The sequence below is a fragment of the Mustela erminea genome, chromosome 8 (assembly GCF_009829155.1).
Source record: "Mustela erminea isolate mMusErm1 chromosome 8, mMusErm1.Pri, whole genome shotgun sequence".
NCBI lineage: Eukaryota > Metazoa > Chordata > Mammalia > Carnivora > Mustelidae > Mustela > Mustela erminea.
The window spans coordinates 34,439,408-34,450,661 of record NC_045621.1 but is presented as its reverse complement, the minus strand read 5'-3'; positions in this window follow the sequence as shown (position 1 = coordinate 34,450,661).

Genomic DNA, 11,254 nt, shown 5'->3' with positions numbered 1-11,254 from the left:
TACAACCTCCAGACCAGCCAAGGCAGGTAGGCTGCTGGGGTGTGAGCTTTTCTTTCTTTGCCTATTACTCACCCCTCCAGATACAGCTCTCCTACTCAAATACCACCCGTATTTTAAGACATTGCTTCATTCCCACTGTCTCAATGATACTTTCAGGACCTCTCTAGCCCCCTTCTATTTCCCTATCTCTCCACATCCGCAGTACTTGTAATCTGTGCCACGCATTTACCTTACATTTATCATCTGCTAATATTACATGTGTTAGTTCTAGTTCTATAATTACACTGTAAATTCCGGAAACAAGAACTTGGTTCTATTTTCCCAATCTCTCCAAAGCCCAAAACTAGCCCCTGGAAACCGTCACTCAAAAATAGCCTCGTAGCATAGAGCTCACTGTTGGTTTCCTATACTTTCAAAGCCAAATTCAGGGCTTTCCTCTACCATGCTGCCTTCCCAAATTAAAGCAGAGGTAACGTGCACCCTTCCTCTGACTGCAGATATTATTGACCCCAGTACTCAGCCTCATAGCAGTGCTTTATTTTATCAGCACAGATCACTCTATATAATGTACTGTCTTTCCAGCTAGATCAAAGGCTATGGAGGCTGGGCATTGTCTCATTCCTCTTTGTATCTCCAGGGTCCTTCGCTGTCCTTACATGTAGCCGTGCTCGTAAAATGTCTAGCATTGGCTCCCCTACCAGTATCTGAGTGACTTGCCACTTTCCACCATCATGATGGATTAAGACCAGATTAAGTAAAAATGACCCAAATGTCAGTGAAATGTCACCTTCTTGAGTTGTCCATCTAGCTCCTACCATAAGAGGGGGAAGCTCTGATCTGAGGCATGCTGGGACAGGCATAAAGTAGAGCAAAAGGGATAAACGAAAGCTGGAAGTAGTTCTAGCTAAAGGTACGGTTCCTTTTTAATCCCCTGATCTTGCTTCAGCAGAAGGCTACTAGAAATCCATATAGTCATCTAGAATTGTCTAGCCACTCCTAAAGAGGGGATATAGGTGGCCCAGCATAAGTCAAACACAGCTCAGGCAAGTGCATTACAAGATGGTCCTAGATGGTGATCTAATGAGACTCCTGGAAGGACCAAAAGGAAGAGCCATGTGGGACTCTGATCCCAAGACCCTGGAATCATGACTTAAGCTGAAAGCAGATGCTTAAATGACTGAGAAACCCAGGCGTCCCAGACACAATTCTTATGCTGTGAAATGCTCATAAAAGGTTGATCCCCTAGAGCCTGTGCAGAAGTATATCCTCAGGCACAGCAGTGCGGTAGGGATGACAGAAGACAGTGTGGTGACACATGTAGCAGGCTTCTTGTCGCCAGATACCACCTCCACAGCTGATTTGGTGAAATCTTAGACAATACTATATGCAAACACTAGTGGTTTTGCCTTAGACTCAACCAGGTAATGAAGAGCTGGCTTGGGAAAGAATAAAATGTGAAACATCTGCTAGGAGTTACACAATTAATTAATTAATTTCTCCATTCATTTTGGTAGCTTACAGTTCTTCCTTTATTCCTCGGGCATCTCTAGGGAATGCAGTCTAAGATTGAAGGTCCATCCAGAAACGAGGAGAAAAAAGTTAAATAATGTCAATGATGACCTAAGTTCTACCAATTTTTTCTGCTAGTTAGTTACATTCGGCGGGGGTGGAGAGGGTCTGTTTCATATGGGTTCCCTCCAATGTTGTTCTGTGGTTCCTTCTTAACATATGTCGTTCTTTCATAAGTTGTAGGAGAGAGATTGTAACACAGCCCAAAGAGGCAGCGGGCAGGCTGTATGGATGTGGTTTTGTACACAGCTCTATCACTTACGACTTTGGGGTTTTTTTGTGCTGCCCAGATGCAACCCCCAGGACTGACACATGACTAATGTGGGCTCCTGGAGGCTGTCTGATGAGGGCTTCCTGGAAATCACTCTCCAGCAAAGGGTGCTGCCTTGCACTATGTGATGCCTGGTGACTGGAGTCTATCCCATCCAGACTAGTCCAAGAGCAGGTACAAAGCCTAGATCCATCTTAGATGGAGACAGCTTTAAAGGTCCAGCCCTGTCCAGAGTTTCCTGTGACATCAGCAGAGGATAATGCAATGGTATAACTGTATTTGCATCACAGATTAACATCCCCCCCATACCTGTGATCCTCACCCTCCCCCACCCCCAGGTGTTAGTTCTGAAAGAACTTTCCAATATACTTTCTCCAACCAACCACCTCTGTCTCGGAGTCTGTTTCCAAGAGAAGTATGCATACAGTTGGTTCATCATCTTCTCTGGGTCCCAGGTCCCTCATCTGTAATATAAGAGGGGTATTAATAGCACAATTGCATGAGTGATTACTAGGTGTCAAGCTCTTTTCTAAGCATTTTTCAGGAATTATTTTAATTCCGAAAAATCTTCTGATGGACTATTATCCTCCCCCTTTACACAGGAGAGGACCTGAGGCACAGAAATTATCTAATTTGAAAAATGTCACATACCTACTAAGTAGGAGTCCTGTGGTTAGTCACTACGTCTCCAAAAATTATACTCTTAACTCTTATGCTTCATTGTGTTTCCCCACAGAACAATGGTTAAAATTAAATGAGAATATACAGCATATATCTATCACAGCACCAGACATAGTAGTTTACCAATAAATGTTTATTTCTTCGGTCTGCATATATATCTAAGTGTCACAGGTATCATGAGGATGGCAGGAGGCCATGGGATGACACGATGTGCGTGGGAAGTCTGAACGGCTGACTACCAAGTGACCAGAGCTGACTTTTTGAGGGGGGGGGGGGCACGCATGTCCCAGTGGTAGGAAACAATACCTGAGAATCAGATCATCTACTTCGAGCTTGGACTCTATGTCTTCTACTCTAATCTTCTGACCTTCAGTTTCTCATCTATTAAAAAGGAAATAATAATATTATCTATCTTCTAAGGTTGTTGTGAAGATCAAATTAACTAATATAAACAGTTTAGCCCATTGTCTGGCATAGTAAACACTGAATAAATGTTAGTTATTATTATAACGTCATTATAACTAACATTACTTATTACAGAGAGGTTTTTTTTTTCAGCTGGGATTAGGCTTGTGTTCATACAACTTTAAAACATGAAATGAGGGGTGCTTGGGTGGCTCAGTGGGTTGGGGCCTCTGCCTTCAGCTCAGGTCATGATATTGGGATCCTGGGATGAAGCCCCCACATTGGGTTCTCTGCTCAGGAGGGAGCCTGCTTTCTCTCTCTGTGCCTGCCTCTCTGCCTACTTGTGATCTCTGCTTGTCAAATAAATAAATAAAATCTTTTAAAAAATGAAATAACTGTCTTAATTAAGAGGAACTTTATGACCCTCTCTTCTAAAAGAAGTTTGGAGGTGAGTTATCGGATGTCAGTAAAGCCTAGATAAGTTCCAACACCATGGACAACCAGCTTGTGTTTGCTTCATGGTCCAAAATGCCTGTCAGAGCTCCAGCTATCACGTTGTATTCCAAACCAAAGGGCAGAAAAAGGAACAAAGAAGGGGATTGTTCCTCCGTTTGAAAAATGCCCCACCAAAATTATGACAGCTCTATCTCATGGCTGTAAATTGCTCACATGCCACATCTAGCATGTATGGAATGCTGAGGTATATGGATTTGCATTTCAGGCAGTGACAGTTCAACCAATGTCAGGACTGATACAGAGGAAGTAAAATAGGCTTAGACGTCAGAAGGCACTGAACAGTTTCCACCACAGCAGGTGAGCCTTCTGGGCACCTGTTTAACAATAAGTTAGTAGCAGACACAGAAAAAGACAAAATGTTACTTAAAGTATTGCAAATATCCAATGTCAGTTAACTTAAAGGTGGAGAGTTTTAATTCTAAACTTAAACATTTTAACCCATTTTTATAATTACTTCTATTTTTGACAATCTAATTTGTGTAGCAAAGCCTGCAGAAAGAAATATCTTATAGGATCATGAAGTAGAAAACAATAACGCATGCTAATTCTTACAAGTGTTTCATAAACAAAACATGAAGCAAAAGGAAATTAAATAATGATTAAAAAAATCCAAAGCTTAGGACGTTTTAGTTTGATATATACATTGTCATGAAGTTCATCAGATGCCAACGGTTTGGGAAGTAGATAAATAAGACCTTTGAATATCAGGACTAGCTCTTAAGGTATCCAATAGTAGGAGACCAATGGATTAGCGACTTCCAGGAATATTTTCATTACATACAATGAACAAGAAAGAGTGACCTTGAAATCATTTAGAAAATTTACAATTAAAAAATAAAAATCTCTACTTACTCAGTTTACTCTCGTTCTCCTAAATACACATACTCAGAACAAAAAAAGATTTTAACCAAAAGAAAAACAATGTGCAAAGACTTTCAAATCAAACTCTGGATTTATACTAGGAAGAAATCACCACATGAAAAGAAACATGTCACTGTCATGGGAAGAATTGAACAGTTGACCATTCTAAGAATGCGATAGAGAGATACCACCCACAGTTTTCCATTGTTTTTTAACCTGACTTCACCATGAAGCCAGCCAGTCAAAATATAAAATTATATGGGAACGTGATTTTCAGCTCTGCCGCAAACCTGGAGAAATCCATGTTACTCTAAAAGTATTGTCTCATTACAGGCAGGGATTAGCTCACAGAAAACAGCCAGATTATCTGGTCTGTTGTTGAAGAGGCTCTTGTGTTAACAGGGATGCCGTTTACTAACTTCGTATTCAGGGAAGGATCCAAATGTCTTCTGGGTCACTCTGTTGGGATCCAAAGAAAACAGTGTTAGCAGAGAAATCATCCTGAACCACAGTTGCAGACTTTTCAAATTACAAAAAACAAAAATGCGGAGGAACAAAGATGAGCGTTGGATGCACAAAGAACTGTAGGTCTTCACTCTATAGTAAAATGAAAATGACAAGAGCGGGTCATCTGAACTTTGGGTTTAGGGACCAAAGGATTCGACCTAGTGCAGTGTCCCTGATTCATTCATATATTTTTGCAATTGGATTGGAAAGAGTGTTCGGCGGTGAGTTTACAACCCTTACCGTGGTTCGTAAGGCAATCAGCTGAAGAAAAGGCAACTTGTTTTTCTGACATTGTAATGTATGGATAGCTTTTACTCATTTTCACTTCAGTTAAAACTTAATGTGTAGGAAAGCAGAATAATATTCTAGCAACTCTTCCAACCAAAAAAAAAAAAAAAAAAGTTATAAAAAATTCCAAACCCAAAAGATGCCAAGATGCAAATGTTTCCTTTTTTTTTCTTTTCTGTCTGTTTCTGTCTCTCTCTCTCTCACACACACATACACATAGCACAGACTGAAGTAAAAGTGAATATAGAATAAAGACCAGTTTTTGGAATATTGGAATATAAAAAGAAAACTCCAGGTTGAGATTCAAGAGCTCACCAATGTTATTGAAGCTCCCTGCCTGTTAGCTTCTTCAATGGATAAATGAGCATAATCACACCTATTTCGAAACAATCTTGGAAAGTAAAGAACATGAGTTTTGTGGTCAGAAAGCCTCCACTGAACCCTGGTGTTGGCCTCTCTTGGCCTCATTCTCACGTCTGCTTCCTGCGGTGGTGATGAGACAAGTCTCTAACACGAGGTCTGGCACACAAATTCAAGCCCACCCCTCTGCTTGTCTGTTGCTGCAACGTTGACATTTCTAATTCTACATTGATACTAACGGCCTTCTTGAAATGATATTCTTCTTTTTTCTTTTTTTCTTTTAGGATTTTTTATTTAGTTATTGGAGAGAGAGAGGGAGAGCAAGAACAGGAGCAGGGGGAGGAGCAAGCACCTCACTGAGCAGGGAGTCCACCAAGGCCTTGATCCCAGGACCCTGAGATTGTGACCTGAGCTGAGCTAAAGGCAGATGCTTAACCTACTGAGCCACCCAAGCACCCCTGAAAAGATATTCTTTTTTTTTTTTTTTAAGATTTTATTTATTTATTTATTTGGCAGACAAATAGGCAGAGATGCAGGCAGAGACAGAGAAAGGAGGAAGCAGGCTGCCCACTGAGCAGAGAGCCTGATGCCGGGCTCGATCCCAGGATCTTGGGATCATGACCTGAACCGAAGGCAGAGGCTTTAACCCACTGAGCCACCCAGGTGCCCCCGAAAAGACATTCTTATTGAAATCCATTACTAGCAGGTTTAACTGCTGAGCACCCCTGCAATCCTTATGACCTTTTCTCAGTCTGCTAGGTCATAGAACTCTCCACCCATGTGCTGCTGCCAGAGCTCCCAATCCCCTGTCCTGGTTTGCTTTCTCCCAGCCCTGGATTTCAGACTGAACACCCAGGCACTCTGCTATGAGTAGTGGTCCCACATTTCTATATAAGAAGATGCTCAGGGATGGCAAGCTCATTCAAAGGAAGGATTTGTTTTGAAGCTGGAGTTGTTATTTAACTGTACCAGATATTTCATTTTTGTTCTGCACTGTCCCGTGCCTTGCACTTAGCACTCCTGGTGCCTGTTTACTAAATGCTGGGGGCTGCACTCACCCCAAATCTAAGGACTGCAGAAAATGCTTGCACACCCGCATTTCCAAATGTCTACAGACCATGGAGTAAACTCCACCCCAAATTAAGACTGTGACTCAAGCTCCTAGTCCCTGAGAAACAGTGCTATTTGGGAATCTCCTCTACCAAGAGCAACCCTGGGACCCATGATCACCAGAAGCTGAAGCTTGCCAAAAATTTTTAAGCTACCCCTTCCCTAGTTAGTCCTCAACACTGCCCTCTAGGTTAATAAAAATATTTCATAAGTACTGTCAGAACACATATAAATCATGACTTTTTTTTCTGTATTATTTATACATTCGGAGTCTTAATTAGTAAGTCTTTTTATACATTGTGTTGAAAGGTAAAGTGAGGCACATTACAATTTTCAAGAGTTTCTTTGACTATACATCAATCAATGGTTTGGGCAGTGCCAAACCAAAGGTGGTTAGAAATGATCCACCAACAGGAATTCTAGAGAGTTTTTTTTTTTTTTTTTTTTCCCTGTAGAGAAGACAGGAAAGCAAAACAGGAAATCATTTGATTGGCTAAAGCTTAAACAGTTGCCTTATTTGGGAAAAACTAATTGGTGGCTGTGATTAGTGGTTCTTAGGTTCTTAGGTTTCCTTTTCTCTGATGGAGCGTGTTTCAGTGGTTTCGGTCTGCCTGTGTTGACTCCCAAGGATTTAGAGCCCCTCAGTCTATTATTTCAACAATTGTTATCATAAAAAAAATTATCTCTATTTTCTTCTATTACTTAAAAATTCTGCTTTTCATACTTAAACCATTAATTCAACTGTCTTGAATTTACATGCCTGCATGGGGTGGGAATCATATTTTGCTTCCAATGGAAACAGAGTTGATCAGTGCTATACACTGAAAGTTTGTGTTCACACAAAATTCATGGGTCAAAACTTACTCTCCAAGATGATGGTATTTAGAGGTGGAATATCTGGTTGGTGATTAGGTGAGGGTGGAGTCCTCAGGAATGAGATTAGTGCCCTCATAAAAGAGACCCATGTGAGGAGGACTTAGTGAGAAGACAGCTGTCTATGAACCAGAAAGGGGACACTCATCAGACATTATATCTGGTGATGCTATGATCTTGGATTTCCCAGCTTCCAGCACTGTCAGAAATAAATTTCTGTTGTTTAAAAATCACCCAGTCTGGGGCACCCCTGTTGAGCCTCTGACTCAGGATCTTAGCTCAGGTCACTATCTCAGGATCATGAGACGGAGGTCACTATCTCAGGATCATGAGACGGAGTCCTGCATCAGGCTTCACGCTCAGTGGGGAGTCTGTTTGTCTCCCTCTGTCTCCCTCTCCCTCTGCCCCTGCTCATGCACTCTCTCAAATAAATAAATAAATTCTTAAAAAGCACCCAGTCTGTGGTATTTTTATTTATGTAGACTAAAAGAATGTTTTTTTAAGTTTTTTTATATACTTTTTTAGTTACTTACAGTAAAATATTTTCCCTCATATTTCTCCATGTCATCTAAGGTTTCAAATTTATTGTACAAGTCTATAGTGTTCTGTATCTATATGTCATTATTCCCATTTATTTCCGTGCCTTCTCTATGGTACTGAACCAATATGGGCAAGGGACTACCTATTTGATTAGTCTCTGATATTTTGGGAGAATTTTTTGTTCAATATTCCATTGTTGAAGTATTTTTTTTTAATTTTTTATTTTTTATAAACATATATTTTTATCCCCAGGGGTACAGGTCTGTGAATCACCAGGTTTATACACTTCACAGCACTCACCAAAGCACATACCCTCCCCAATGTCCATAATCCCTTGAAGTATTTTTTTTTATTCATCCTTTTTTCCCACTTTTTTTGGGTTTAGCCTGTGTTCTTTTTCTAACTTCTTAAAGATAATTTTCAGTCTTTTTTCAGTCATACAGATTTAATTGGTATTATTTCCCTGTATGCACTGGTCTTTGCTATGTCTTACCTTTTGAAAAGGTAGTTCAGTGTCACTAAACTCTTATTACTTTATACTTATTATGATTTCTGATTCACGTTAATTGTTTTAGATTGCTTAAAAAGTTTTTCTTTTAATTTTTAAATGTCTTTTTAGGTTATTCTCTTACTGGTGTCTAATGTTGTTACATTTTTTTACAGAGGTTGTGGTCATCTTATTTAGTACTTCTTTTGAAGTGTAGGATAATACAATTAATTTTTAGAAATGTGCCATGTTTCTTTGAAAATAATATGTATTACCTAATTCTTCCTAACTTTCTTTTTTTTTAAGATTTTATTTATTATTTGATAGAGATCACAAGTACATAGAGAGGCAGGCAGAGAGAGGGGGGAAGCAGACTCCCTGCTGAGCAGAGAGCCTGATGCTGGGCTCGATCCCAGGACCCTGAGATATGAGCTGAGCCAAAGGCAAAGACTTAACCCACTGAGCAACCCAGGTGCCCCTCTCCCTAACTTTCTAATGAGCTTATTGTGTGTCTGTGTGTGTGTATGTGTGTATGTGTACTAAGTCTAGCTTATTAAGATTTTTGTTCAAGCCTTCTTTATCTTCCTTAACTCCTTGTCTAATAGGTCTGTCAGTTTCTGAAATAAATATATTTAAATCCTTTAATATTTTCTAATACAATTATGAATTCGCCAATTTCATCTTCCAGTTAATTATTGTTTTATATATTTGTATACTTTGCTCTCTATCACTGGAAGAATAGAGTTTAGGATTGTAAATTTCCTAGTAAATTTTTCCTTTTATTTAATTCATTGACTCTCTTTGTCCTCTCAGGGTTTTTGGCCTTGTAGGATGCTCTATTTTTTTTAAAGTTTTTTTTGTTTTGTTTTGTTTTTGAGATTGAGAGAGAGAGCACGATTTGGGTGAAAGTACAGAGGAAAAGGGACAAACAGATTATCCACAGAGTAGGGAGCCAAAATGGGGCAAGATCCCAAGACCTCGAGACCATGACCTGAGCTGAAGGCAGACGCTTAACTGACTGAGCCACCCAGGTGCCCTGAAGGATGCTCTTTCTGATAGCAATATCTGCTGTAACAATTTGCTTTAGGTTAAATATGCATGGTGTACTTTGCCTTTTCCTACCCTTTTGCTTTTTAATTTTATAATTAAATTGCTTTCTGATTCCTCCTAAGAAGAAAAAAATTATTGTTTGTCTAGTTGTCAGTTTTTTACATCAAAGTCAGTCTCTTTCTTTGGTAATTTTAAGGATGATTTTCCTTTGGATTTAGGGTTTTGCTGTGACACTCTGCCATGGCTTTATTTTACTATATTCAAGACTTATTATGCTTCTGTATTCTAAGTAAACAAGTTTTTCATTGATTCTAAACATTCTTGTTCCACACAAAAATAGACTCAAAATGGATGAAGGACCTCAATGTGCGAAAGGAATCCATCAAAATCCTTGAGGAGAACACAGGCAGCAACCTCTTCAACCTCAGCCGCAGCAACATCTTCCTAGGAACAATGCCAAAGGCAAGGGAAGCAAGGGAAAAAATGAACTATTGGGATTTCATCAAGATCAAAAGCTTTTGCACAGCAAAGGAAACAGTTAACAAAATCAAAAGACAACTGACAGAATGGGAGAAGATATTTGCAAACGACATATCAGATAAAGGACTAGTGTCCAGAATCTATAAAGAACTTAGCAAACTCAACACCCAAAGAACAAATAATCCAATCAAGAAATGGGCAGAGGACATGAACAGACATTTCTGCAAAGAAGACATCCAGATGGCCAACAGACACATGAAAAAGTGCTCCATATCACTCTTGTTCCATATATTTCTAAATCTAGCTTTCCCATCATGTTCTCTCTTCCTATGGATGCTAGGTTCAAGTCTTTTTGTCTTTATTTTTCTCTGATGTCCATCCTATTTCAAGGTCCCAAATAACTCACAGCAGCCAAGTCTTTACTTGTCAGACTTTTCCTCTGAAACTTTCTTGAAGATTTTATTTATTTATTTATTTATTTGTTTATTTATTTGACAGAGAGAAAGAGATAGACCACAACAGAGGGGCAGCAGAGGGACAGCAGAGGGGAGGGTTAGGGAGAAAAGTAGACTCTCCACTGAGCAGGTCTGATGTGGGACTATCCCAGGACTCTGGGATCATGACCTGAGTCAAAGGCAAACACTTAATAGACTGAGCCACCCAGGCACCCCTGTCCTCTGAAAGTTTGATTTAATTATTTATTTCTCCATTTTCTTAATGTCTATTTGGTTCTTTTTCTTTCTTTAGAAAAAAAAAAAAAAAGATTTCATTTTTAAGTAATCTCTACACTCAATTAAGGGCTCGAACTCACAACACTGAGATCAAGACCCACATGTTCTTCCAACTGAGCCAGCCAGGTGCCCCATTTTGTTCTAAAACTTTAATGTTTTCTATTATTTATTTACATCTTTAATAACTGTAAGCACTTTATTTTATAGATATTCCATGTGATTTTATTATCTTTACACTTTGTAGTCCTTCTACATGTTTTGTCTGCTAGCTTTTGTTCATGGTGGATAATTGTGTTAGTGAAATTATTTTATTTTATTTTATTTTATTTTTTTTTTTTTAGGAGTAACTGATCTATCCATGGCAGTCCTACACAATCAGGATTGTGCAATTATCTCTAACAAATGGTATTGTGTTTGTTTCTGAGGAACATCCACAGATTTCAGCAATCCAAAACATACTCGACAATTCCTAAAGCCCTTAATGTAAATTTAATCTCCATGGCAACTCATGGTACAGACTTAGCT